The sequence below is a fragment of the Neodiprion lecontei genome, chromosome 1 (genome assembly GCF_021901455.1).
Source record: "Neodiprion lecontei isolate iyNeoLeco1 chromosome 1, iyNeoLeco1.1, whole genome shotgun sequence".
NCBI lineage: Eukaryota > Metazoa > Arthropoda > Insecta > Hymenoptera > Diprionidae > Neodiprion > Neodiprion lecontei.
Window position 1 is genome coordinate 19146413 of NC_060260.1, and position 26919 is coordinate 19173331.

Genomic DNA, 26919 nt, shown 5'->3' on the forward strand with positions numbered 1-26919 from the left:
TTGCAAGAACTGGTGAATGTTACAAAAGATACAAAACCTGTAAAACAAGAGGTGAAAGAAATTAAAGAAGAAATAAAACAGATGAAAAATGAAACGAAAAATGAAACTGTCTCGGGAATGGACGACTCCTTTGCTTTGGCAGGAGATGAAACAATCGTAGAAACACCGGTCGAGAAAATCGAGGATGAGTATTTCGCACTGATGAGAGATGCTCAGACAAAAGGTGAATTGGACAACGTGTACGGTGTACGCAACCTCTCAAACGGACTAATGATTGGTGATTCGTTGATATCTTTTGAGAGTCACTACATTCGTATTGGCGATACGTTTTACCCGGAAACGAAGGGTTTGCTGGAACTTTTGTTCAACAAGAAGCCTGATGGATCTTCTGTGAGCGCCGGAGATCGGGGAAATTTTAAAAACATGATCCTCGCAACGAACGCGCATAAAAAGTATTACCCATCCGATGCGGCTGTTCAAAACGATAACAGTGACAAATTCAAAAACGTCATTGCCGAATTAATGGATTATTCCCCATAACCTCGCCGAAATGGTAAGGGTCTACTTCCGCAAGCTATGATCACTCGACGAGGTGTTGAAACGGAATACGTTTTCTGGGATGATCCAAACTAGTTGGTGGAGCGTCTTCGTTTACTCCTGGCATCTCAGGCAGCGGGAAATCCGAGTCAAAATAACGAAATAATCTCCATTATCGAAGAGCTACGCAAAGCAGGAATCATTTATTAGGCAGCTCCCATCGTTTTTGCATTCATTACCGAGATGAGTGTCGACGTGTTTGGTAGGCATCTGGATAAAAACACGGTCGCGAGCGCTTTCGGTCTTCCGGGTGTCGGATTTGAAATAACAGCGGACGGGCATCACGATATACGGAACAAGAGACTGTGCAATGTCGCAGATCCCGCAGAGCCGAACAATGCTGTAACTTTGAAAATCTTGAGACGAAAATTCAACGTGCTGCAAAAACAAATCGACAACCTCGATCAAATGATCAAAGCTTTAGAGCTCACCACGGAAAAAGCCTTGGATACCTTTTACACAGACTTTCAAACAGGCAGAGACCCGTCGATCCGAAACGCTGATAACATTTCTCAATTGGACACCCGACTAAAAGCGTTGGAATATGAACGAGGAAAAGCAAGCACTGGTGATGGAACTGCATAAACCTGCACGCCGGAATTACCCGCGTCGACGTGTAGAAGTGCGCTGCATCGACGAGACCTGGCAGGCGGATCTTGTTGATATGACGTCATACGCTGGACAAAACAAAGGCTACAAGTACATTCTCACAGTCATTGATATTTTTTCAAAGTATGCGTGGGCTGTACCGATGAAGAGCAAGTCTGGAGATGATGTTACGAAGGCAATGGAATTTGTGCTTGTTCAAGGACGGGTGCCCAAAAATTTACACGCCGACAGAGAAACGGAATTTCACAACTCGAAATTTGAATCGCTTATTACACGTTACGGAATCAGACTTTACTCCACGTATAGTAATTTGAAGGCTTCGATTTGTGAACGTTTCAATCGGACGCTGAGAGGTAAAATGTGAAAACGGTTCAGCATGCAAGGAAGCTACAAGTGGCTCGATATCTTATCTGATTTGGTTTCGGCTTACAACAACGCCAAACACCGAACCATACCAATGAAACCGTGGGATGTCACCGTTGCAAACGAGAGGCTGTTATTACGTCAGGCGTACGGAGGGCTTCGAGCGATACCTACCATATCGACAAAATTCAAATCTGGCGACAAAGTTCGAATCAGCAAATTCAAAAATGTCTTCGAGAAAGGTTACACTCCCAATTGGACGACTGAAATATTCACGATAAGTCGAGTGGAAAATACTCATCCTGTGACGTACAAGCGCAAAGACTACCGAGATCAACCGATCGCTGATGGTTTCTACGAACAAGAGCTCCTCAAGGTTAAACATCCGGATATCTATCTGGTGGAGAAGGTGCTCAAGAAGCGTGGAAGAAAAATATACGTTAAATGGTTAGGTTCTGAGAATACACACAACAGTTGGATAAACGAATCGGATATGCAACATTTGAATAAATGAATTTTTTGTAAAAACGTATGTGCCTCTTTATTTTATACCCGACACATAACAAGTATGCATCTTTATTTTTTAGACAATCGACACACATATGCATCGTTGTACAATTTTTCAGATTTCGAAGCGTTCTCATTCACCATCCTACATAATAATATTTTGTACATGATGGTACAGTTATAAATTACAAAGCTAAGGTCTAGGCTTGTAACCCCACCGAAGCGTGTCGGTTGTGTTTTGAAACACGATCCGCTTGTCGTCATTCCAGCTCAGTGCCACTTTCTACCGTTCTACGGTGTATACCTCATGTTTTCGACTTCATATCAAATGCTGATGTGTAGCCAAATTTTCACGGTTCAAAACACATTCCAATAATCGTTGAAAGTTATTTTTCTCAACGCTGATCCTTTGACACCTTTGGCACGTTTATTGTCTTTTTCATCTCCCAAGACTCGGAATGCGTACAATTTAGCTCTTAATCCTACAAATTCCAGCATTATTTCACCGTTATTCCCATCTTTCATTAAGCCGAGAACTTTTTTGTTCGCTAGAGGCATTCCATAAACGTTGTCAAGCGGATAATCAGACGTATCGAATTTATGCAAGTCCTCCTTTATATGTTCGCATACGTCGGGGACGGTAAAATTGTAAATCAAACGGTCGGTATCCATATACATGAATTTTGGTCCGGTGTCAAATTTCCGTTTAATATATTTATAATGAAAATCGTTGATATATGTTTTAGCCAGATCCATGATGGAAAAACCTGCATACAATGGTTTATTCAACTTGACTTTCGTCTCACTCATTTCGACGATAGTTATTTCTTTGTCGAAAACGGTGCAGCTGTGAAAATTGGGTTTGGCTATAGTAGCTCTGGCACCGTATCGTCCATCCCATTTCGTGATCAGCCTAACATGTCTATACTTCCTAAAATTTTCCATTGTTTTGCCAAAAACTGCGTTGTTCATCAGTTTGTACAAATTCTTCTCGAATACATTGTGCGATTTTTTGCGCAAATCGGTATTCATATCTATGTGTTTTTCAGCCACGGGGTATGACTGAATTTGAGAACTCTGTGAATTTTTAGTAATTTTAAGCCTAATTGTAAGCATTGTTTCAAAACGCTAAAGTGAACAACGTAGTTTTTCTTAGAAAGTAGCGTGGGCGTCAATTTCGGTTGCTTACTATTAAAGATCGGAGGTATATAGTGCTTGGGACACAATGGTCAATCCTTATGAATTTCATGCAGTTCCTCAGGATATTCCAAATCCATCTCCAGTATGTAACCAAACTCAGCATCGTCCGAGATGGTAAGGACGTCGCATTGTCTGAAGTCTGATAACCATTCGAAGGAACTGTATGGCAGAGCAAAGCTCATAGCAGCACCGTACAAATTATTGACGTTAAAGTGCATGAGATAAGATTCTTCGACCTCAGGATCGAATGCCTTGAAAATCCTTGAAAAACTTCAAGAAGCTACCGAAATGATGTGTCTTCGATTGTACGTTAGAACCTTCCAGAATTCAACGTCGCACCACAATCTGTTGTCCGCAGGCCGCTCGCCGTCAAGTCGAAACTCGTCGGACGATTCCGAGTATTGTTTTCGTCGGACGATTCCGAGAATTGTTTGTCTAAAATTCAACGTTGCACCGAAATCCTTTGACCGCATGCCGCTCGCCGTCGATTCGAAACACGTCGGACGAATTGTTTGTCAGTCTAGATTCGTTCAAGGCCGTGAGAATCTTCTCGAACCTTCTGGAAGCTCTCAAAACCTGACACACGCCAGGATTCCCGGTCGAACGTTCGAGGATCCACGGGGTCCGCTCGAACGCCTGAGGATTCACGGAGTGCGCTCGGTAATGCAGTTATCGATCATGCTCGATGAGCATGATTTTCTTTACCGACAAAGAGCACAACTTATCCCACAAGGGGTAACACCACGGCAATTTCAGGCATTTTTTACCGACGATCATGGTCATTCGGAGGATTTTTCACCGACAATCATGGTCATTTGGAGGATTTTTCACCGACAATCATGGTCATTTGGGAGATTCTCTTACCGACGAACGGTCGGCAGAGCACGTTTTATCTTACAGGCGCGGGGGGGTAACTTTCAAGGGCTTGCGTCTGGGATGCATGTATAGGCGGACTGGTCGGCTTGGTCGGTAAAGAAGGTGTTTCTACGCAGAACCGGCCTTGTATATCTTCTATAAGAAAACTAAATGTCATTGATGTTAAATAAGAAAATTCTTAAAACCATTCAAAACGCCATTTTGAACCTTCCTTCAGGGGTCGTTTCCTGGAATTTTTTCAATAGATCTACCAGGTTTTTATCCTATCAGATTTATGCGCGGCTTTCCGGCGCCAAACAAGTCTCGACAGGAATTAGGTTTCCACCGTTTCCCCCTCCCCCTCTCCGCGAACCCACCGCCGCCTACGACGGATGCCCACCTGAGTATAAAAATCTGCGCAAATGCTGTGAATAGAGTAGCAAAGCATAGTTTCCCGAGCATGTAATCGAAATTCGTCAACGACAAGCAGGTAGTGGGCGGCGCAGGTATAAAAAATCGGGGCCCGGACCCCTTGCCCCGAATACCTACGTTTATGACGTTCAGCGGAAAACAAGTCTCGACAGGAATTATTTTGTGTGTGTGTGTGTGTGTGCGTGCGTGCGTGCGTACGTGCGTGTAAGCATGTGTGTGTCAAATCCTATGAAAATAGCCGTGTTGCGGCAAACCGCGAAGATAATCAACGGGCGGGGGGAGGGGGGTAGCCCCGCGGATTTAGGGGGGGGGGGGGGGGGGGGTAACGCTGCGGATTTAGGGGGGGGAGCGCCGCCATTGTGTGGTCCAGAACTCTTGGGCCGAGGGGGGAGCTGGGGGGGAGCTAGGGAGGAGCTAGGGGGGAACGCCGCCACTGTGTGATCCAGAACTCTCGTATATACACTACTGATAGCAAATATATATAAGCATCGATTGTGACCGAAATGAAATTGCTCCTTACCTGAAAGGGAATGTCGTTAAGCATGCGTGCCCGTGTTAATTATCGTCATGATATTAAGTTATGAAATTAAATTGATCGCATGTGACTCAGCATATATAGCAAAAATATAATGCGTTTTAATCATGTATCTTCAATAAAACAGTAAGTAATGGTTGAGGATCAACGTAACCTTACAAACTTAGTATAACTTTTTTTGCGAATGATAATAAAAATGCATATATCTGTCTCCGTCTAGTCTCTTCACTCACACTCGTTGGATCTTTGCGATATCAGCGCCGTTCAGCGTCAGCCAGCTCAAACCTTATTGTCGGATCTTTGATGCCGTATCAATGGTACAAAGATCGGACGTCCTTCTCTACTCTAGTTTCAATAGTTACCGGTATGTAATGTGTATGTTATATGGGCAATGAAACTGATGGTGTGAAGTTTACAAAGCAGCGATTTTCTCGTTGTTGTAATTTTTCGTCCTTAATGTTTTAGCGCCAGTTGGCCCATAAGACCATATTGCGGCTGTACGGCGGTGTCTAAGAACTTGCATATATTTCATTAGCTAGGGTAAATAACAAAATTGAGAAAAAAATTCACACCAAGATCGTCGTCGGTGACCTTCACCGATTAGGTGAAATGGTGTGGAATACCTCATATACTGACATGCATAGTATATATACAGATACACATAGTCTATATGTCGCATCACCATATTGTGTCATTGTTACATTTTGATCACCGGTTGTATGACGTTGACGGAACTTCGAGTATCTAACATGTATATGTATAGTATGTATTAGACTAGCTCAAAAAAAAAACTATTTTTTTTTCGATCTCCAGCTCCATGAAATCATAGTTTATAACATAATATTAGACCTCGTGAAAGAGAATCGCCGTGCGATTTTTTTAAGAGGTGCCGCATTGAGATTTTGTAATTCCCATTTGATCAACACGTAAGAAATCCAATTCTGACGGTTGGAGGGAGATAATAATTTTTCTATGCAACGAACGGAACTCTATATAGTAGCGCTTGACAGTTTATATGTTTTCTTCCAATCACCGTGTCGGAGAAATTTTTTAGTCGCACGATCTTCGAGTGACTCAACATTGCGTAAAACGTGATTTTTCGCCTTTTCGAAAAATGGGTACCCAGGATGAACTCCCAGCTTCCTCGACTGGGTCACATTACAATGTTGAATAATATCCGTCAAATACATTCGAAGAAAACATATAAACTGTCAAGCGCTACTATATAGAGTTCCATTCGTTGCATAGAAAAATTATCATCTCCCTCCAACCGTCAGAATTGGATTACTTACGTGTTAATCAAATGGGAATTACAAAATCTCGATGCGGCACCTCTTAAAAAAATCACACGGCGATTTCCTTTCATAAGGTCTAATATTATGTTATAAACTATGATTTCATGAAGTTGGAGATCGAAAAAAAATTGTTTTTTTTTTGAGCTAGTCTAATATATACTACTAGCAGCCCATCCCGGCTTCGCACGGGCATATAATAATATAATAAAAGAAAATACACAATGTTTACAGTGAGTTGTCCTGAAAAATTGTAATACATCATTTTGTTCTATCATTAATAGTTTTCGCAGCGCACGCGATTGAAGGAAGTTTTTTGTATATTTTTTTACAACTTGGGTTAGATTATCCAAGTTTTACTAAGCATCCCTAATTTTTTTGAAAATGAAACAAAGCCTATGTCACTTGGGAATAGTATAGCTTGCCAACGGTGAAAGAATTTTTTAAATCGGTCCAGTAGTTTCGGAGCCTATTCATTTCAAACAAACAAACAAACAAACAAAAAATCAAATCTTTCCTCTTTATAATATTAGTATAGATATATGTGTTGGATACTCGAAGATCCATCAACGTCATACAACCGGTGATCAAAATGTAACAATGACACAATATGGCGATGCGATATATATACTATGTATATTCGTATATATACTATGTATGTCAGAATATACGTATACTATATATATATATATATGCCATAATATATACTGTATATACACTATGTACACATACTATATATACTATACATATACTATGTATATCCGTGACATATATAATATGCGTGCATATTATATAGAATGTAACTCCTTCGACTTTTAGAATCGCGATATCTCAAAAATGATAATTCTTAGGAAAAAAAGTATAGACACCATTTTTGTGGATAATTTTATGATCTACAATTTTGGTCTGAGCTATTTTTTTGATAAAATTATTACGTCCTCCAGACTTCATATTCCTTTCCCACACTCTTAGTTACCTTACGCTCTGTGGTCTACTCTTATCGTTCGCGAGTCAGCAGATTCTTCTGTAACTCGCGGCTAGCTTGCCTCCTACATCCCGCAAAACCAGGCAGATCCATCCTAGCGCTCAAGCAAGACACCTATCCCTCTAAACCAAGACCATACCATTTTCCCTCGACCAACTCCGTTGCATTGACTACTAATAAACAATCATATACTTTAAATCGTTTACCTTCCCTTAATACCGATCCCTTTCTATTCCATTCACTTCCTGCATTGGGAGTAGTAGCACGCGGGTGCATAGTCGACGTGAACGGACCCTACAATAGCCAAATAACACCTTGGCTGGGCGTGGAGTAAGCTCCAATTACCGCTCATCGGAGCCTACACAATCTACCCCGTAACAAAATCAACAGATAACGAGAAAAATCGAAAAAACCGGAAATTTTGACCTTTGACCTTGAATAACTTTTTTAGCACACATGGTATCGATGGGGACTTTTTGTTTTCTTTATAATGGTAAACCCAAGGTCTCTACCAAAATTCAGCTCTGTCGGAATTATTGTATTTCGATCACTATTTTTATGTCTATATTGACCGGACTATCAACGAATGTGACGATACACCTCTGCCTGTTATAGAAATATTCAGTAGCTCTGCAATTACGTACTTCAATTTTGCATCACAACTGCTCCGAATGGGCTTCATCGCGCTATAGTATTTACTAGAGCATTTGTTGCGACAACGATATTTTTCTGTTTATCTTTATCGTCAGAGGTAATATAGACGATGTTCGACAACTTTTTAAATAACAACTCCAACAGCCACTTAGTTTTTAGATACCGCATATCACGTATTGCATGCGTTTGTATTCGTGCTCGCAGCGTATCGGTGAATCACCAACCATCACTCTCTCAGTCAAAAGGTTCCGCACTCCGTAAATGGTATCCAAATTGTTCGGTTTTTGTTGATCGTCAAACATTTCAAGATATTCATCTTTTAATTTCTTGGATGACTTTACAAAAGTTTTATCCTCTTCTCTTGCAGTTTTATAAGAATCTGCTGTTTCGGATTCAGTACATCTTTTATTTCTCCTTCATTTCTTCTTTGACAGGTTTCACACCTCGAGTAACCTTTACTAATTCCTGCATCGGGATTACCACAGATTTGAAGACATCCTTCATTTTCTCCTGCATTGACTGTTTTCCTATCTTGAGCAGTCTATGCTTACGACAAATTGCATTACTCGCATGATCAATTTGACGCAAGGCTTCTTCTTTTTTGATGAATTTCCTGAATTTCGGTAGGGCAAGCTCTGCAACAATACTGTTTCTTCTCCTTCAATGATAATGTATTTTATTCCGTTCTCATGTTCATAAATTGGTCAAATCCCTTTCTGTATCGACCATTATTGAGCTCTCTATCCTTGTCGATGACTACAAATCTATACTTGTCACCGTTCCAGCATGTCATGCTCAAGACTCTAAACTGTGTGTACGACATATCAGTGTGGACATAATTGTAGTACACGTGTCTCAGATTCATCTCATTTTACTTGAATAAGACTAACGAATTGGTGGTGTCGTGCACGAGATGCTTGGGGATTCGAGCATACGTCTGACAAAAATAGAAAGTCTACGTCATGATGTCTACCCATACAGAAGTATTCGCGTATGTTGCCTTCCTTCTCGCACGATACGTTATCAAATATCATGATGGAGTTAGGTTGCGCCTCGTTCGGGAGATGGTCTTGATCATTCTTATTAAAGGGGCAGTACTCAACACCGTTGACACTTTGAAGCACCTGTTTCAGAAATTTGTATTTCGACTAATTGAGAGATTATGAGTAAGCGTACACGTTTTCAAATCTCAAACCATTTGGGTGGATTATCAGCGTGAGCAAAGCGTTGGTTTTACTACAGTTGGATGATCCGTAGAATATTGCACGTACGGTACTCAGTAACAGGTCACCATGACGGTTGTTCCGTTTTGGATTGTCCGTATATTTGTCAAAGTTCATCACTGGCAACGTGATCGATTGTTTCTCGAACCGCATCTCGAACATGACTGATGGGATTAGCTGTGAATACCTCGTTCTTAAACACTTCCCCTCTGTTTATGAGCAGACATGATTATGCACACACGTCATCCTAAGTGATCCCCGAAAAAGCGATCAGGCGGGAACGGTTTAGTAAATAGCATTATCAACAAACTTCCGATCGAGTTGCATGTTCCTGGTTACCAGTACTGCGATCCCACTACGAAGTTGGCAAAACGGCTCGTGAAAGGTGATTCCGGTATCAATCATCTTGATGCAGCGTGCAAGAAACCTGATATAGCCTATTCGAAAAATCATGAGAATATTGAAGCTAGAAACGTTACGGATAAAATATCAGCTAAGAAAGCTTGGCAAAGGGTTCGTGCAAAGGACGCGAAATTGGGTTAAATAGCAACGACTTGGGCTGTAGCTAATACAATGAACGTGAAAATAAAGTTAGGCATGGGGTGTCAGAAATTAAAGAATATCTCCTTCAACAAAATCATACGTGCGGCTAAAAAGTGTATGATTTCGAGCAACAATGCGAAAACAGTTATTAGATCAGCACTCAAAGGTGCTTGTGAAGCTGTGAGAAAAAAAGGTGGTAAACGTAACGTGCAATCACCACATATCCTATTGTAACCCTAAAAAATTGGAGTATTTTTACCTTTTCTCGTACCTATTTTTGCTGGTCTGAGTGCTACGGGTACATTAGCTGGTGTTGCAGCTGGTATAGCGAATGCTGCGAATGATGCGAACGCAGCTAACGGAAATTGGAAAAAAATAAATGGCATAACAAAATGATGGAAGCCATCGCTGTAGGTAAAGGTCTCCATCTCAAACCGTAAATAACGGGCTTAGGTCTTCATCTTTCAAAAAACTAAACAAGAAGCTACCACGTTGACCGTTAACCAATTAGGATTTGTTGAAGTATGCTAAAATTACGAAAATCCCATACTTCCGCGAAGTTCTTATGCGCAACGAAATGCTTAAGAATGGTCAGGGTAAGAACGAGACGGCGGTAGTCAATCTTGATGATAAAGATGGTCCTGAAACACACTAGTATGCATACAAGAAACGTCGCAGCGATGTTGTTTATTCTCACATTTTCGGTCATCTTCAACCTCCATTAGATCTTGCAGAATATCTCGGTGTTGGTAGCGTTAAGGACGTTGTATGCAAAACACCCTTTTCGACAGATTTTGTTAAAATTTTGCTCGAGTTTTAATTGTAATATTTCCAAATTTCTTGCCAAATTTCAATACGATTGACCACGTCGTTTGAGAATAAATCGAATTTGAAAATCCGAAAATTAACACAGGGCTTATGGGAAAATCCGCAAAATACCTGACAAAATTCACGGTTGCATATGTAATTGGAAAACGGGTCGATAGAAATGCTTGAAAAACTAGTATCATCTTATTCAATAAATTTTCGATCCATTAGAATTTTTTAATATTTTTCCACCACGTCGTTAAGGTAAAAGTCCTTATTATGAGACATTGTCCCTATTTATGATACATAACGTAAGTATACTAATTTATAAAAATAATACGGAATTACACTTTTAAAAAATTTAATAAGTATATTTTTTCATCAATTTTGAAAGCAATTTACAAGTCTTACTGTTGATTCTTTCCCAATAATAATAAAAAAAAAATTATAATAGTACATGGTTTGATATCTGCACCTGAAACGATGACTAAAAAGAGTTAAACTGCAATGACTAAGCAATTTTTCAGTCGGGTTAAAATAATTGTTTGTTATATTTATATACATAATTTATATGTTAATTGAAAGCTAATGAGTCTTAGATTTCATTTCTATATGCATTTATGCTTTTTTATGATAATAATATTTTATATTTGAGTGTCTCATAATACCTACACTTACAAACTTGAACGTACCGGTGTATGAGACACTTTAGTCAGTGTATCTAGTAATACGGACATGTGCGTGTTCGTTTGTCCCGATTAGATGAGACAACGTATATTTATAAAGTTTTATATTATTAATGAGTGATATTAATTGTTAAAATATAACATTTGTATTGTATAGAGAATTGGCTTTTAGTACATTATTAAATATTTTCATATAAGTAAGTATTTTAAGTTAAATAACATAAACTTATAAACCTAACCTAAAATTGTGAAATTAAGTATTGACTTTACGAGAAAATTTTTTTATTTTTTCAATTAAATATTTTAATTTAATTTATAATATTTAACTGTATATTTTATTAATTCGTTAAATGTTTCAGATTGTATACCACCAGTAAATAACAGACAAATTAAAATAATAATCTGAGGTCATGGGAAATAAACAGAGATCCAAGGGGATAAAAAAAAATCACTCAAAATCAAACAAAACAAAAGTGTTGTGCTCAAATTCGGATAAAAAACCTATGAAAACAAAACTTAGAAGAAATAAATATGATCCATCAAATATTGAAAAAGCTCTACAAGCAATAAAAGATACAGGATTATCTATACGAAGGGCAGCTGCTGCTTATGGAGTACCTGTAGCCACGCTGGCTAGAAAAAAAAATGTTGGCCCTGAGAAAGCAAAAAATAAAACAGGTCCAGATACAGTTTTATCACCGAATGAAGAGGATAATATTGTTCAGTGGGTGCTGTACAGAGCATCAATGGGAGCTCCTGTGACTAAAACTGAACTATTGGATTGTGTACAAAGATATGTACAAACTATGGAAATCAAAACTCCGTTTACGGATAACCGTCCCAGTCGTCACTGGTATGAAGGTTTCCGAAAACGCCATCCTGAGTTATCCATTAGGAAACCCCAACATTTGAGTACTAGTAGGGCAGCTGTTAATCGTGAAGAATTGCAAGAGTGGTTCAAGGATTCTGGGAAATATTTAGAAAGTAAAAATTTATTGAATATTCCTGCCTCTAGAATCTTTAACTGCGATGAAAGTAGTATACTTCTGTGTCCTGACGCCGAAAGCGTGTTAGCTGAAAAAGGATCTCGTGCAGTTTACAAAATAGTTGATGGTGGCAAAGAATCATTGACTGTTTTATTCACGTACAGAGCAGATGGAACTCGTGCTCCTCCAATGCTTATGTACTCTTATAAGAAAAGTATACCTAAGAAAATAGTGGAAAATACTCCAACAGGATGGGGTCTTGGAGTATCGGACAGTGGCTGGATGACAACGGAGACCTTCTATGAATATATTACCAACGTGTTTTATCCTTGGTTACTTGAAGAAAAAACCGAATTTCCAGTTATTTTGTACATGGATAATCATTCTTCACACCTAAATTTACCCTTGGTAACTTTTTGTAGAGAAAAACAAATAGAATTGGTAATGTTACCTCCCAATTCCACCCATATTATGCAGCCATTGGATATTTCATTTTTCCATCCATTTAAAGAGACATGGAAACCTTATTTATCAAATGATATTGTTTCAAACACTAATTCTTCTACTGATTTTCTCTATACGATTGATCAAGAACTACCTAATTTGAATGTTGAAACAATCAATTCGTTAAATAATAACAAAGTATTGGAATCTATCATTATTAACGACAATGATTCTAGTGTGATTAACTTTGAAGAAACTAGTACTACTGATGATGGAAAAATTTTAGAGTTTATATTAAAATCTGGTCAAGTTAATAATGAAGAACAACCAACTGATAACGACAATGTAATACAATCTACTCTTTCAAACTTAAATGAACACAACTTTATTGAATTAGCAATTCCTGTTGTTTATGACAACTCGATTGTACCTGTACAGCATGGAGAGATTACAACAGAACTCACGATTACTCATCTCAAAGATCCGGTAATTAATGAAAATCATCAAGTCGGTACGTGAATATCATACTTATTATTTTTATGTTTAATAAATTTATATTATTAATGTAATTGTTTTCTTAGAACTCGAGAAGGAAAATTTAAATGGTGTTTCTCAAAAAACTGGCGTACATCATTCTATTGATGAGACTACATCAACAGCTATTGATAAAGGTAACATAGAATAATTACTTATGAACTATTTTTGAAAATAATTGACAAAATTAAGAGAAACTCTTATTTTTAGATAAGTCACCGAAGAGACCATTTAAGGAAATATTTACTTTACCGGTGGATTATTTACCAAAAAAAAAAAGAATTAAACTTGAAAAATCAGGCAAGTCAAAGCTACCATCTGTGGGAACCTCCGATGAATGGTACCAGCAACAATTGGAAAAGGAAAAAATGAAAAAAATGAAAGAAGAAAAACAAAAACATAAAAAAAAATTGCAAGAAAAAAAAAAAAAACTAATGGCTCAAGTTAAAGAATTACAAAAAAAAATCAAAGAAGAAAAATAAATTTATTTATATAATTTGTGTTGATTAGTCGTTTAATTTCTGAAAAATCTATTATTTGTTGTTTAAAATCTGAAATAATTTCTTATTTTATAATTATAATGATCTCAAATTAATAAATACATAAAATATATTCGATCTTTTTTATTTCTTAAGTGTCTCAAAAATAGGGACCTGTGTCATGAGACACTGGGGACATGTGTCTTTAAACTGTCTCATAAATAGGGTCATAGAGGTTGCCTCCAAAAAAAGCTTATTTTTATTAATTTTGAACTTAAAATTTATTATTAACAAGGAATATTGGCTAAATAATCATAAAATTAACAGATAACACAATAATAATTGTGTTTTTCATTCAAATATATTTTATATTACCGAGAATGTTCGACCTACCTCGAAAAGTGTCTCATAATGGGGACTTTTACCTTATCTCGTAATTAATTCCGAAAGTAGGGAAAGTTCGTGAAGATTGCATAGGGAGAATAATCCCGAGCAGTCAGCTGTTCCAAACTGGCAACGCCGTCTGAGTTGTCCGTTGTGCAACATAACCTCATTCCCCCGTCTCACAACATTCGGAAGTCCCAATTGGAATCTTGACGATTATGAATGATAATAATTGTAAGCAATATATTTATCGGATAATAATGATTTTGACCATTCATTTTTTTTTATTCGTCCGACAACAACTTTCAAAAATTCAACACTATTGGTAAATCACTTGTCACTCGTTTCAAGCTCGGGTGGCCTATAGGTTAGGTTCATGCGACGCTGCCACGACCGAATTTTCGTGTCGTGCGTTAGTATTGTCCCCCGCGTTCCCTATCCGTGAAAGGGCTCTACAGCTGTAGTGGGTACAGACGCGGCGATAAATATCGTTCTTGATGCCAAAAACATGAACGATTTCGACTATTGTTTTCGCTTTTCGGATCAAAAATTTATTTTTCACTATTCTTATCGTGAATATTTCGCAATTCTAACGGCGTCTCAATTCAATTTTCGATAAAAAAAATATTGCATTCACTATTTCTTATAAAAGACGACGTCACAAACTTTTTGCTTGGATTTTGCATACAACGTCCTTAAGGGGCACACCTAGTGTGACAGCCTAAGAAAAGGCGATTTTTGGGAATTTAAAAAAAAAAAAACTGCTGTATCAATTATTTAAAAATTTTAAGGGTATATTTATACATATTTTAAGAATACACAGTAAAATTTTTGAAGAAAAAAATTCAATATTTTTCGAGTTATACACGCGATCTCCGACGGCGTTGAAAAAAAAAGGTCCTCCACTGCTGCAGTGATTCCGGCCTACTCCGTGGATGAAACCTAAAAAAAAAAAATTCTTGTTGAACTAGAAGATATTGTCCATACAATGACCTATCGGTTTTTTGATCTGATCAGAAATCGAATTTTGGCAGGCCAAAAACGACCAAAATTTTGGGTTAAATTCAACTTTTTTTTTAAAACGCCGCCATTTTGTCAATTTTTGATTTTTTTTCGACCGTAGGTCAGTGTACGGACAATATCTTCTAGTTTAACAAGAATTTGTTTTTTCAGGTTTCATCCACGGAGTAGGCCGGAATCACTGCAGCAGTGGAGGACCTTTTCTGTTCAGCGCCGTCGGAGATCGCGCGTAACTCGAAAAATATTCAATTTTTTTCTTCAAAAATTTTACTGTGTATTCTTAAAATATGTATAAATACACCCTTGAAATTTTAAAATAATTGATACATTAGTTTTTTTTTTTAAATTCCCAAAAATCGCCTATTGTTTCGGCTGTCACACTGGTTGTGCGCCTTAAGTATAACGATGAACGATATCAGGAGTATAATACATTTGAACTTAGACACTTGTGTCTGAAATTTCTCAGCAGTGAGCTATATAAACATGGTCCGTAATTTATTAAGGTTAGTGTCAGACTGGCAGTCACGCATGGTTTATTTACGTTAATGATATCGGGAACGTCATCCATTTTCGAGGCTCAGTATTTCCTTCGATCGAGCTTACTGCTGATAAAGATTATGCTCTCGGTCTTGTAGTATTGCTAATCTTCAATTCCGTTCCGAACGTTGATGTTAGTCACAATAAAATGTATACAGCAGATCAAATAGTCACCATTCGCACCAGCAACTATGAAATTAATAATACTGAGAAATCCGTTCTAGACACATGAAAAAAAAAAAAAATATGTGTGTCAGCTCCGACGCACGACTGGAGTTTGCTCCTTACGAACGATAATTATGATATATATCGAATAGAAAAAGAGGCTAAATGAACGCATTTTCCAAAATGATAAGAGAAACAAACATGTATCTGTAATTATTCGGATTATTTATATTACTTCAAAAATTTCCAAATTTTGAGTGCATATTCGTAATAAGTGACCGCAAAAACCCCTGGGTACGAACTTTCGCTCTTGTCAAGCGACTTTTTGCGTTTTGGTCCGCCATATTGGATCCGCCATCTTGAATTTCTAACTTTTGAGTGCAGATTCGTAATCAGCGACCCTGAAAACCCCCGGGTGCCAACTTTTGCTCTCGTCAAACGAGTTTTTGCACGTTTGGTCCTCCATATTGAATCTGCCATTTGAATTTTCAAATTTTGAGTGCAGATTCGTAATCAGCGACCCCAAAAACCCTCGAGTACAAAATTCAAGTCGATAGCAAGTAAGGAAAAATGTCTGCCGCTAAGGGTTAATATAAGTAATATAAAATAGTATATAAATATAAAATATATTAAATCAATTAATCAAAAATAATAAGAACACTAATTAAAAGATCTAGCTGTTCGTATTTGAAATGTATATTATTCATAAATGTAAACGATAAGCTTATCAATTAACCGCAACCATGTGTTTTTCGGATTCTGCTTCATTATCATCTAAATCAATTTCTTCCATATTTTCAAATATTTTGACGTGATAACGTCACGTCTTATAAATTCATACGCAGGCACACAACACACACGTACAAACATACGCACACATTCATCTCTGACCAGAGGTAGTGAACAATACAGTGAGACTACGAAGCACCGCACAAAGAGGAGACCCCGAGTATAGGATATGCTGTGTAATGTATTCCATCTCATTCTTTTGCACGTTCAATATACAATGTTTGTCTCTTTCTATAACGCCTCAAGTTTTCGTGTTACACTTGATTTTACTCCTCATATAATTTCCATACTGGGCCCTATAACTCAAATCGTTTCTTAAGGAGTAAACTCCAAAAATATCAACATTGTAATCCGCATCAAGCCCAACAATAACACGTTGTGCAGTGAAATCAAATGTAGCCACATCGTAAATTTTGAACCAGTTGATTCCAATGGTCGGCTTCTCGGATTCAAACCACGTGTATTAACAGCTAGAAAAACTCACGAATCAGGTATGCCCGTAACCATTCTCAAAGTCAACGCTTTATGAGTTGAATGTAGCATTACAACAGGTGCCTATATCAACGAGCGCAAAGTGCACACTATACACGAATTTCCCCCTGTCGTTCCACCATGCGCCAGGATATAAGATTGCGGAAGTGCCGGCGTACGTCATTCACCTTCCGATCACCGTTAAGACTACAGATCACATACAGTTTTGGTTAGTCGATACAGTCGGAGACCTGGTCTATTTTTGTGGTGGAGTTGTAACTGTGAGACTGCACATTAAATCGCACTACAAGATGGGTATTGCATATAACAGATTGCCTAAGAAAAGTTGTAATCGTAAGTCGACATGTTCTAATCGAGTCAGTCATCGATCGGTTCTCGAACCGTTAACACGTCAGAATGTGGAGTTTCTGATAGCTCTGGGTCTGAAGCTTACAATTTGTGGCAAAGGAATTTCCGACAAATAAAACTTCGATTTTGCTGTTTAGTTTCCTACTACGTACCATGAAGGGAGATTTTCAACATTCGAACGCCTGTTGTCTTCGATGAGCCAATCGCACACCTAGAAATACATGTGCACAAACCTTATGCATCATCAAGTTTCAATAACAGTGATGAGTTTCGTATCACCATTCAAGATCGGAATTCGTGCACATTACCAAGCAAGAGTTCACTGAGTTTGTCTGGAAAATTGGTTAAATCTGATGGTACTACAACAGCAATCACAACCTTGGTCAGTAATGCCATCGGCCATATGTTCGAAGAGGCTTGTACGAACTAAACGCTGTAGAGATTAATGGGAGCAAGAACGTTGGCTTAACCAGCTTGCTGAGGGGTTTTGCTGTGCTAAGCCCTGGTCAGATTTGGTTTATGGAAAATGCTGGATGCCTTGCTGTTGCAAGAACGAAAAAATTAACTGATGCCGATGGTAACTTTAATATACATCTTCCCCAAAGCGTGACACTGGGCTTCGCTGAAGCCTATCGCAAGATCATCGTTCACGTGAAGGGTAAACTCATTCTCACAAGATCTAAAAGTGATTTGAAAGCAATTGTTCAAAATCAAGACGAAGATTTCAGAATCGTTATAGATCAAGTGGAATGGTTAGTACCGTATGTAAAGTCGTCTGATCAACGAAAAATTACGCTGTTGAATTTCATCGAAAAAGATTCATATGTTTCCATGAGCTTCCGTAGCAGGGAGCTGTACACATATCCTTTGCCACCTGCTACCAGGAAATACGTTTGGTCCGTGAAAACGTCCGCCCAATTGGAGAAACCGATGTTCGTCATACTTGAGTCTCGTACGAATCGAAAAAACAAAACTGGAAAAAATGTCAGTCATCTTGATCACCGTAACATTACCGATGTGAAGCTCTTGTTAAATTCTGAGTATTACCCCTACGGTAACCTGAACTTGAACATGAGTTATAATCGCTTCGCATTGCAATACGAGATGTACGCCAACTCCCAAGCTACGTATTACGGCAAGGAACCTGAGCATTTCTTGATGAAGAGTGAATTTCTGCTGTATAAACCTTTAATTTTCATCAACTTTTTGAAACAAAACGGAGCCCTTATATCTGGTCCCGTTGATACTCGTATTGAATCAGAGGCTGAAAATAACTTTTCAGCTTGGTACATCTGCATACTGCGCAATTTTATATGATCGTATAGTTGAATGTAACCCGCTAAGTGGTAGGATGAGAAAGTTGCTATAAAGCCATACATATTACGACATTTTTTTTAGTATTATTAATAATGGAATTCATACTAGACGTGCAAGGATTCAAGAGATCATGTCTTGATTTTACGCCGAAAGAGCTGGCGGTTTTATTGCCCAATGCTGAAACTCTTTCATCAGTTTGCCTCTTCGAACCACCATACGGTTGGGATTGTTTATCCGCTCATTTCAAAAGTGAAAATTCATGGTTACAACGTAATTACCACGCACTATCTTGGAGGAGTGATGATATACTATTCAAACAGCTTGAGTTCACTCTTAGATGTGAAGTACTACGTCAGGCTTCGAAAGTTTACGTAAAGGGATTAGAAAAGAAAAATTGTCTGATGAGCATTTTACGTGAAAAAGTTGAAGTCATCGATTTGACAGACTTGGGATGTCCACTGCAAAAGTTGAACAAGATATTTAATACTACACTGAAATCTGATCGACATCATGGATTATTATTACGTCTGAACTGTGCTGCTTACGGCGTGTTTTTTCTGCGGAATTATTTATTGAATCATAAAAGCCAGCCGATATTGAAGTAAATATTTTTGAAGAGGACTGGCTCAGCCAGAAAACCGTGCGGGATCGGTTATCGGATGTTTACACTACGGAACAACTCGACTCGAGAGCCCTGAGGAATGCTCTCAGAGGAAGGTGGTTTTGGAAGCATTCGACTGTTAGCCAGGACACGAGGCGGATCAAGCCGAAACCTCAATATTCGCTACAATTTAAATCTGTTAAATAAAGTTCTTTCTACAATATATTCTCAAACTGTTCTATTCTACCTAGATCATGGTCGTTATACTGTTTAATAAAAAAATGATATGTAATCACCTTTTGTACCAACATTATGGGCCTATGTAAACCGTAATCTTAAGTTTTCTGAATAAAGTCATTCCCCTCAATATCAACCATTATTCTCATAACCTATTTTCTCAGATTTAACTTAGAACCTTCCAGAATTTAACGTTTTTCCGATCGACCCAGGCCGCTCGGCCATACGTCGATACTTGTCAAACGATCTGTTTATTTTCTCCAAATGCGTCATCGATGCAGGTGACGATTTAGAACCTTCAATATTTTGCCGATTGATGCAGGACTCTCGCCATCATATCGGTACTTATCAAACGATCTGCTTGTTTTCTGCTGATTCGGCATCGATGTAGATGTGGATTCGCAACCTTCGACGTTTTGCCGATCAATGCGGACTTCTCAACGTAGTGTCACAACTTGTCTGATGATTCCGAGAACTGTTTGCCTTCCTAAATTGCCTTCCTAAATTGACAATGCAAAGGGTATAACATTTGAACCAAATTGGTATAAACGCAACATCAAAAAGGTGATCCATATTAGTGAAAATAACAATACTGTTAATAGATGTACGGACATACAAAATCTAAGTCATCTATATTTTGATATACTGTAGTTTAAAATTTTCGCGCCGAATAACAGTTTGGTAACATCTCACTTTCGACAATTGACTATCATATTGAACTATCGTTTTGGTAATAGATCGCAATCAATCCTCTTGTCACTACCTTCCATCATGCCGTTCAAATAAAATCTAAGCTGAAAAGGTTGTCACTTATTTGTAAGTAATTTTGTAACGCTCTTCTGCAACTTAAATTCCATTTCTAAACCTTGTAATTTTGCCTTTACTAACAGGTCTTTTATATATTAATTGATAATATTTAATCAAAGTCATAAACTAATATAGTTTGATGCAACCGATTCCTCATGAACATGCTGCTCTTAATAAAGTGACAGTACATCGTTTCGGATTAATAAATATACCTACATTTAGAATTTAATCCAAAATTTTACTAATCAATACACTATCTAAAGATAAAGAAAAGAATGTTCAACAAAACAATTCTGAATTTTTTTTAGCCTGAAGATAATCGGCGGGGCCCGTCCGAAACGTTGATTTTACATACTGTAAATAAATATAAATTGTTTGGCTTTCACTCGACGAATTTTTTCTTACTACAAGACGACCTGGTCACAAATAAGTTCCATTCCTAAATTCTAAGAAATTCCTCGTTGCTAACCTTCCAGCGTCTCACTCCCCTTGCCAGAGATACAAAAACCTTCTCAGTACTGACTCACGATGGAAGAACCTTTTAGAAGCTGAGCCTCGCCAAACTGCGAGAATTCGTATCTGTGTCTCGATCTTGCTCGATACGTGTAGGTAGAGCTAGAACGTGAGATTTTTTACCGATGATGGTAGGAAGTAGCGTTCACTAATGATGGTAACGTCACTATGGTAAAGGTAGAATACATGATGTTTTATCGATGAAGGTGAAAAAGTAACAAGAATATCGATAATTTCATCATAAACGATGGTACCGTAAAGCGCAAAGCGGATGATTTCTTGCCGATGATCGATACGATGGTAATGTAGAGCGCAAAGCGGATGGTGGTCGATATTGTCAGTCTCGGTGGGGTTATCTCTTCCTCTCCACCCTCCATTTCTATAAAAAAGGTTTGTATCCGGGTTGTGTCATTAACGTAGGGATTTGAATCCAGAACTCTCTTTACTTCACGATTAAAATGAACTTTATTCTGTACTTTTATATTCTTCTACTCCAATAAAAATATTCAAATTATTATTACGTAATTTAAGCATCAATAGTTACATATACTATTCAAAGCCACATACTTCACATAACAAGGAAATTTTCTGCGTGAACTCGGACGCTTTATAAAATATGGACACTAAAATTTTTTGTTTTCACGTGAAATCGGCAACTTCATATGAAACGTATGTTGTTTTTTACGCAGAAAATGGCTCAAAGATACTACTTCACCGCCTGCGAGTGACACCAAACAGTGCGTTGTTGCTTTTACGCTATCATAGTTGAATAAGTTACACGGTTCCTTCCCCAATTTATTATTATTAATCACATACTATTTTCCAAATAAAATAACTTGAAAATATACGAAAACCTCTTACAAACACTTTTTGTTACGTTTCATTGTCTTTTTTTATACTTCCATATTTTCCCCATTTTAATATCCTAAAATAAATACGTTTTGTTAATTGTACATAGGGATAGTAATTTCTTTCTGATAGTCTAATGTGTCCTCTTCAGAATCTTCTTAGAAATTTGAAAATCGGCTCATTTTGTAATGAGTTTAGTTAGTGAAAAATTCAATTAGCTACCAAAAAGTGCTAATAAAATGACGTGTACGCCGTTTTATCAGCACTTTTTGGTAGCTAATTGAATTTTTAGTAACTCAACCTCAACAAAATTAGATTTGGTCTTCAAGATTCGTTTCATTATGAATACACGAAAAGTTTTAGGTACAATGTACTTGATACTTATGCAACGGAGTTACAGTTTAACAAATTTCGTATCGTTTTGGGGATCAAACTGTTTACGAATAAAATGGGTCATAAATGAGCAGAGAACTTATTGTTTTCACGTTTATTTTCACTAGACATATATTATTTGTGATCTACAGTCGCTATCAACACAAAGTTGCCATAGTATTCAAGTCAAATTTTGACTTCACTTTGATTTAGACAACTTATCAGATTATCCATTCTTTTAACAATATCTACTCTAAAATTTGGTTTGTTCTGGATTAAATATACTTAATTCAAAGCTAGAAGGAGTACAATTTTGAAAATTTTTCAGGTGAGTTGAAAAATTGACGACGGAGCCAGGAATCGAACCTGGTATCTAGAGATGCTTTACCGGAGACTTACTCCACTAGACCACCTAGCCGCCCGGACTACAGTGTCATTAATTTCTCTCATCACCTGTATTCGAAATTCGAAATCGAACGTCATTAATTATTCAACTCGCCTGAAAAATTTTCGAAATTGTACTCTTTCTAGCAAATTTTCCTCGCTTAAATATTGATATAATTTTTTCATATCATTTAAAAATGAACGGCTGGATCTGTTCAAATTAGCTAAAAATAATGTAATGTAATATGATATACAAACATTAACAGCCACATACAGATGTCTAATGTACACATGTCAACAAGTCACACACACAAGTCTGAAATGTGCCTCTCGCGACGAATTTCAAATATATCTAATTCAAAGCGTATTCATTGTACCATATGCCCTATTCCATATGTAGACCAATACGGCTTATTCTCAGTACGGAACGCTTATCAACTGTTACTGTCAAGTATAGTACATCCTACCATCTTATCACCTTGCCGAATATTTTCCTTCCCACTCGTCTGGAAAGGCTTCGGAGAGCTACACGGAGGGAAAGGAATTCTTGAACCAACAAAATAGATTCTGTTGAAGTCGATCCACTTCAATCTAGTATCTCTTATTTGTTCCAAATACGATGACTTCAATTCGATAATTCCTTTTTGGCTAGTTTGTCAAAATGCTTTATTCAAGTAAATTCCTTGATTCAACAAAAGTCTTTCTTGTCGCAATCGAGTGTAGTATTGATTCGAATCAACTGAATATCATTTCCTTTGAAGTTTACGTATTGTACCTCCCAGGCGCATGTTCGTTGAAAGAAACAATTAGGTACTCCCAATAAAATGTAACGGAATACCTAATTTTCTATTACAAAAAATTTTAATTAAATATTGAATACTTTCGTTGATCAAATTTTCTTCATCACTATTTTAATATGACAGAACACAAGGTATAATAATTTTATCAAATCATTTAAATTATTTTGTGAATGAACGTTTTATATATTATGTGTATAAATAAAATATATAGACGTAAAAAACTTATCATGAGCATCCAATTTGGAACTTCGCCTCGTTTTCGTCTCGTTTCATCTTTCGGTTTCCATGTATCACCTTTCTCAGTTTTGACAAATTAGTTTGTACGTTTTCATAACTTTGACCTTGTTCATTTGCACAATATTTTAGTAACTACGACAAATAATAAGATTTGATTATAAATCGTATATTTGATAAACTTTTGGTTTTTCGAACAGCACACTCCATATTTACTCAGGTTAGGCACGTGTTAATTGTTTGATCGTTGTCAAAGGAGTGATAGTGAGAAATTACGAAGACGGAAATCGTTAAGGTAACCGCAAAGGTCAAGGCTTCAACTTATGCAAACTTACAAAAATAAGTAGATAAATCTAACGACAAAAAATTTACATCGATTAAATGCATTACTTTGTTGATCTAACCGGAGCTTGTTTGGCATAACTAATTCAATCAGTTGCACGAATTTGTTTATGAGGGAAAAGAAACACTACATGCTTTGAAACACATAGAGAATATATTCATCGTAAACATCACTGTACTAGTACTATAGACGGCCTCCAGGCGGTAAACTTTTTCGCTATGGAAATAGCTTCAGAGAAAATTATAAAACCAGATATTTGGAGGCCAAATACGGATAACGTATGATAAATTTATCATCGAACCAAAGTCAAAAAATTAAATGCATATCGCAATATGAACCTAGTATTCTGGAATTTGCATGGATACAATAACCTCTCTGCTTACAACTTCTAAAATAACGCTTGTATAATTTGTCTCTATGAAACATGGATATTGTCTGCTCCGTTAAACCAGAAACCTTGCCTAGCAGGATATCAAAATGTGTCAGCCAATGCAAAAAGTCAGAAGCAGGAGGCAGACCTAGTGGCGGCCTCCAAACTGCAGCTAAAACCTTTAAGACAGAAACAGATAATGTAAGTTGGGAATGTATTTTTACAAGCGCTACAAGAAAAAATTTGAATGTGTTGCTACGCAATATTTGTCTGAAACCAACCTCGGATCTAAAAGGTAACCTAAACCAGATACAAAATATTTTGAATGTGGAAATCCTCAACAGTTATGACTTAATCATCTTGGGTGGCGACTTCACCTCAAGGGTAAGCTGACTACCGGAGATGCCTGAGGAAATCACCGAGAATGCCGTCATACAATATCAACATAGCTCCATGGATCCAGTAGCAAATAAAAGAGGCAACCGGCTTACAAACTTTATGCACAAAATTGGCTTTGTTCTCTTAAACGGAAGATGTCCTGGAGACTCCCCTGCGAACTTTACCTTCTGTAATGCAAGAGGAGCAAGTGTGATTGATCTAATTTGAATAAAAACAGATTGCCTCGAACTAATAATGAACCTTAAAGTAATCAAAGAAACTACGGGATTAGATCACTTCCCAATAATGCTTAGCCTTGTAGAACCATCTAACACCATCTTCTCCTGCCACCTTAGCGATCATTCCAACTATAAAATGGAAAGATCGACCCATTAGTCGGAGAGCTATAGTAACGCATGTTACATGAAGCGTTTGATGCACCTTGAAATTTTGTTTAACAGTATCTACTAGACAGATGAGCAGGTAAACATGTGTAGGCTTGAGCTACCTGGGGACACCAGGTACTGCGCATAAGAGAATGGTATAAAAAAATATTGCCCAAAAAAGTGTTTGATCCAGAGGCCAACAAATACTAATCGAAATTGAAGATAATTTAAAACACAGAAATGAATAAGGCAGACACTTTTGAGCGGGTTAACATTGAAAGAAAACACCCCAAAGTTGTTTTTTTTTTTTTTTTAATACAAAATAAAGTGTTTTATTTACGCTGAAATTTTAACAGTGTCCTAATTACATATGAAAAAAATACTTACAGAAAGTCAAACACTTTTTCCGGGGTTTACTTATCGGCAAACATGAAAATAAATATTACTTATAATGGAGAGAGATAGGCTGCGCGTAGTCGTAAACGTAAGTAAGACCTCCCATCCCCGACGTACCTACGGTCTTTCTCTGCGCTCTCATTGGCTGTTGGTCACGTGTTCTTGTACAGTCGTACCGGCTGGGCACGGTCTTACATAGAGGTCTGGACACTCGTCACAAAATCAAGTGGTGGGGGTAGGACAGGCCCTGGTCACTCTATGATTTATAAATGAAGCAGGATAGTCGCGATCAGCACCATCTGGCGTAGTCTCCGATCCCTACGATAAGATAATAGATGACTGTAGATGATATGCAGATAATTTGCAGTTAACGTAATGAAAGACCTGCATTGAATTGAGAAACCAATAGAAATTCATAATTGATGATTTCTATGGGTTTCATCAACAGAATATGTTTGTCGAAAAAATGCAATACTAGAAGTATGTATGTAGTAGGTTAGGTCTAATAATCGCGGATTGCCCGCAGCTTCGACCCACTTAGAACCGGTAATTTCGCATTTAGGAAAGTGATGAGATTTTTCACGCCGACTAGAGGAACAATCAAGAACACAGCACCTCTGCTTATCCCTTGGAATTGGTTTCGGCTTCATTGGCTTCATCTGTGATGATTAGAAACTTATCATCGACAGATTAAAACCAATATTGTCGTTGATTTGCTTTGCTTGTCGTTCGCGAATGTTCGCTGATGCTCGGGAATGTTCGAGAAGGAGTGCGAAGGAGAACATGAGAGTAGAGGCGACAGGTGCAAGTCATGGTCGACGGGGTGAAGCACGAGGAGCTTGAAACGCTACGCCATCTAGCGTAGGCTCAGAGCAGGATTCGGATATAATAATAATGGTATTACTTCAAGACCGCCTATACTAGTGACCAGGGCCTGGTGTAGGACGCTTATGGAAGCACTGGAGTAGTTTGTAATCCCATCACTACTCGTCTCTGCGATCTATCCGCCTACTGCGTATACTCAAACCTAACTCTAACCTAACCTCAAAATCCCCGATATAATTAAAAAAAAAGAAAGAAAAGATTTTTGAAAAATTGGCAAAAATGCCAAGACGGTGCGCGGTTCCTCATTGCAATACCGGCCGCAAAGCCGATAATGCAAAGGTGTCGTTCTTCCGGGTGCCTAATGACAATGTTTTGCGCGAGAAATGGGAACACGCAATTCCAGGTGTCATAAAATTGGAACGGTCAGAGGTTTCGTAAAATAAGCATTTGCGTTTTACTGCGTGTTATAATAGTCTACAATAATATCAAAAACGAGAAATATGCATTGAGGCGACAGAGATTGAAAAGCTAGCGCTGCCTCTATCTCACTTCCCCCACCCATCGTCGTCGCGCCGGAATTTAGATCCCAGTGATCACAGTGGGCAATGCATGAACTACACGTCTGGCATCCATAAGCGAAC

At 37.7% G+C, this 26919-nt stretch overlaps 1 protein-coding gene across 4 annotated transcripts in view; it reads right to left on the reverse strand.

Annotated features, from left to right (window-relative positions):
• The window catches only part of LOC124292641 (two pore potassium channel protein sup-9-like), a 1036556-nt gene that overhangs the window by 940364 nt on the left and 69273 nt on the right, over nt 1–26919 (reverse strand). The window contains exon 1 of one of the 4 annotated variants that reach the window (XM_046729985.1): nt 25571–25754. The exons of the other annotated variants lie outside the window; for them this stretch is intronic. The gene's annotated coding sequence lies outside the window, so the exon portion shown is untranslated. Of the gene's footprint in view, nt 1–25570; nt 25755–26919 lie in introns of those variants that run through there. 4 annotated transcript variants of the gene reach the window in all.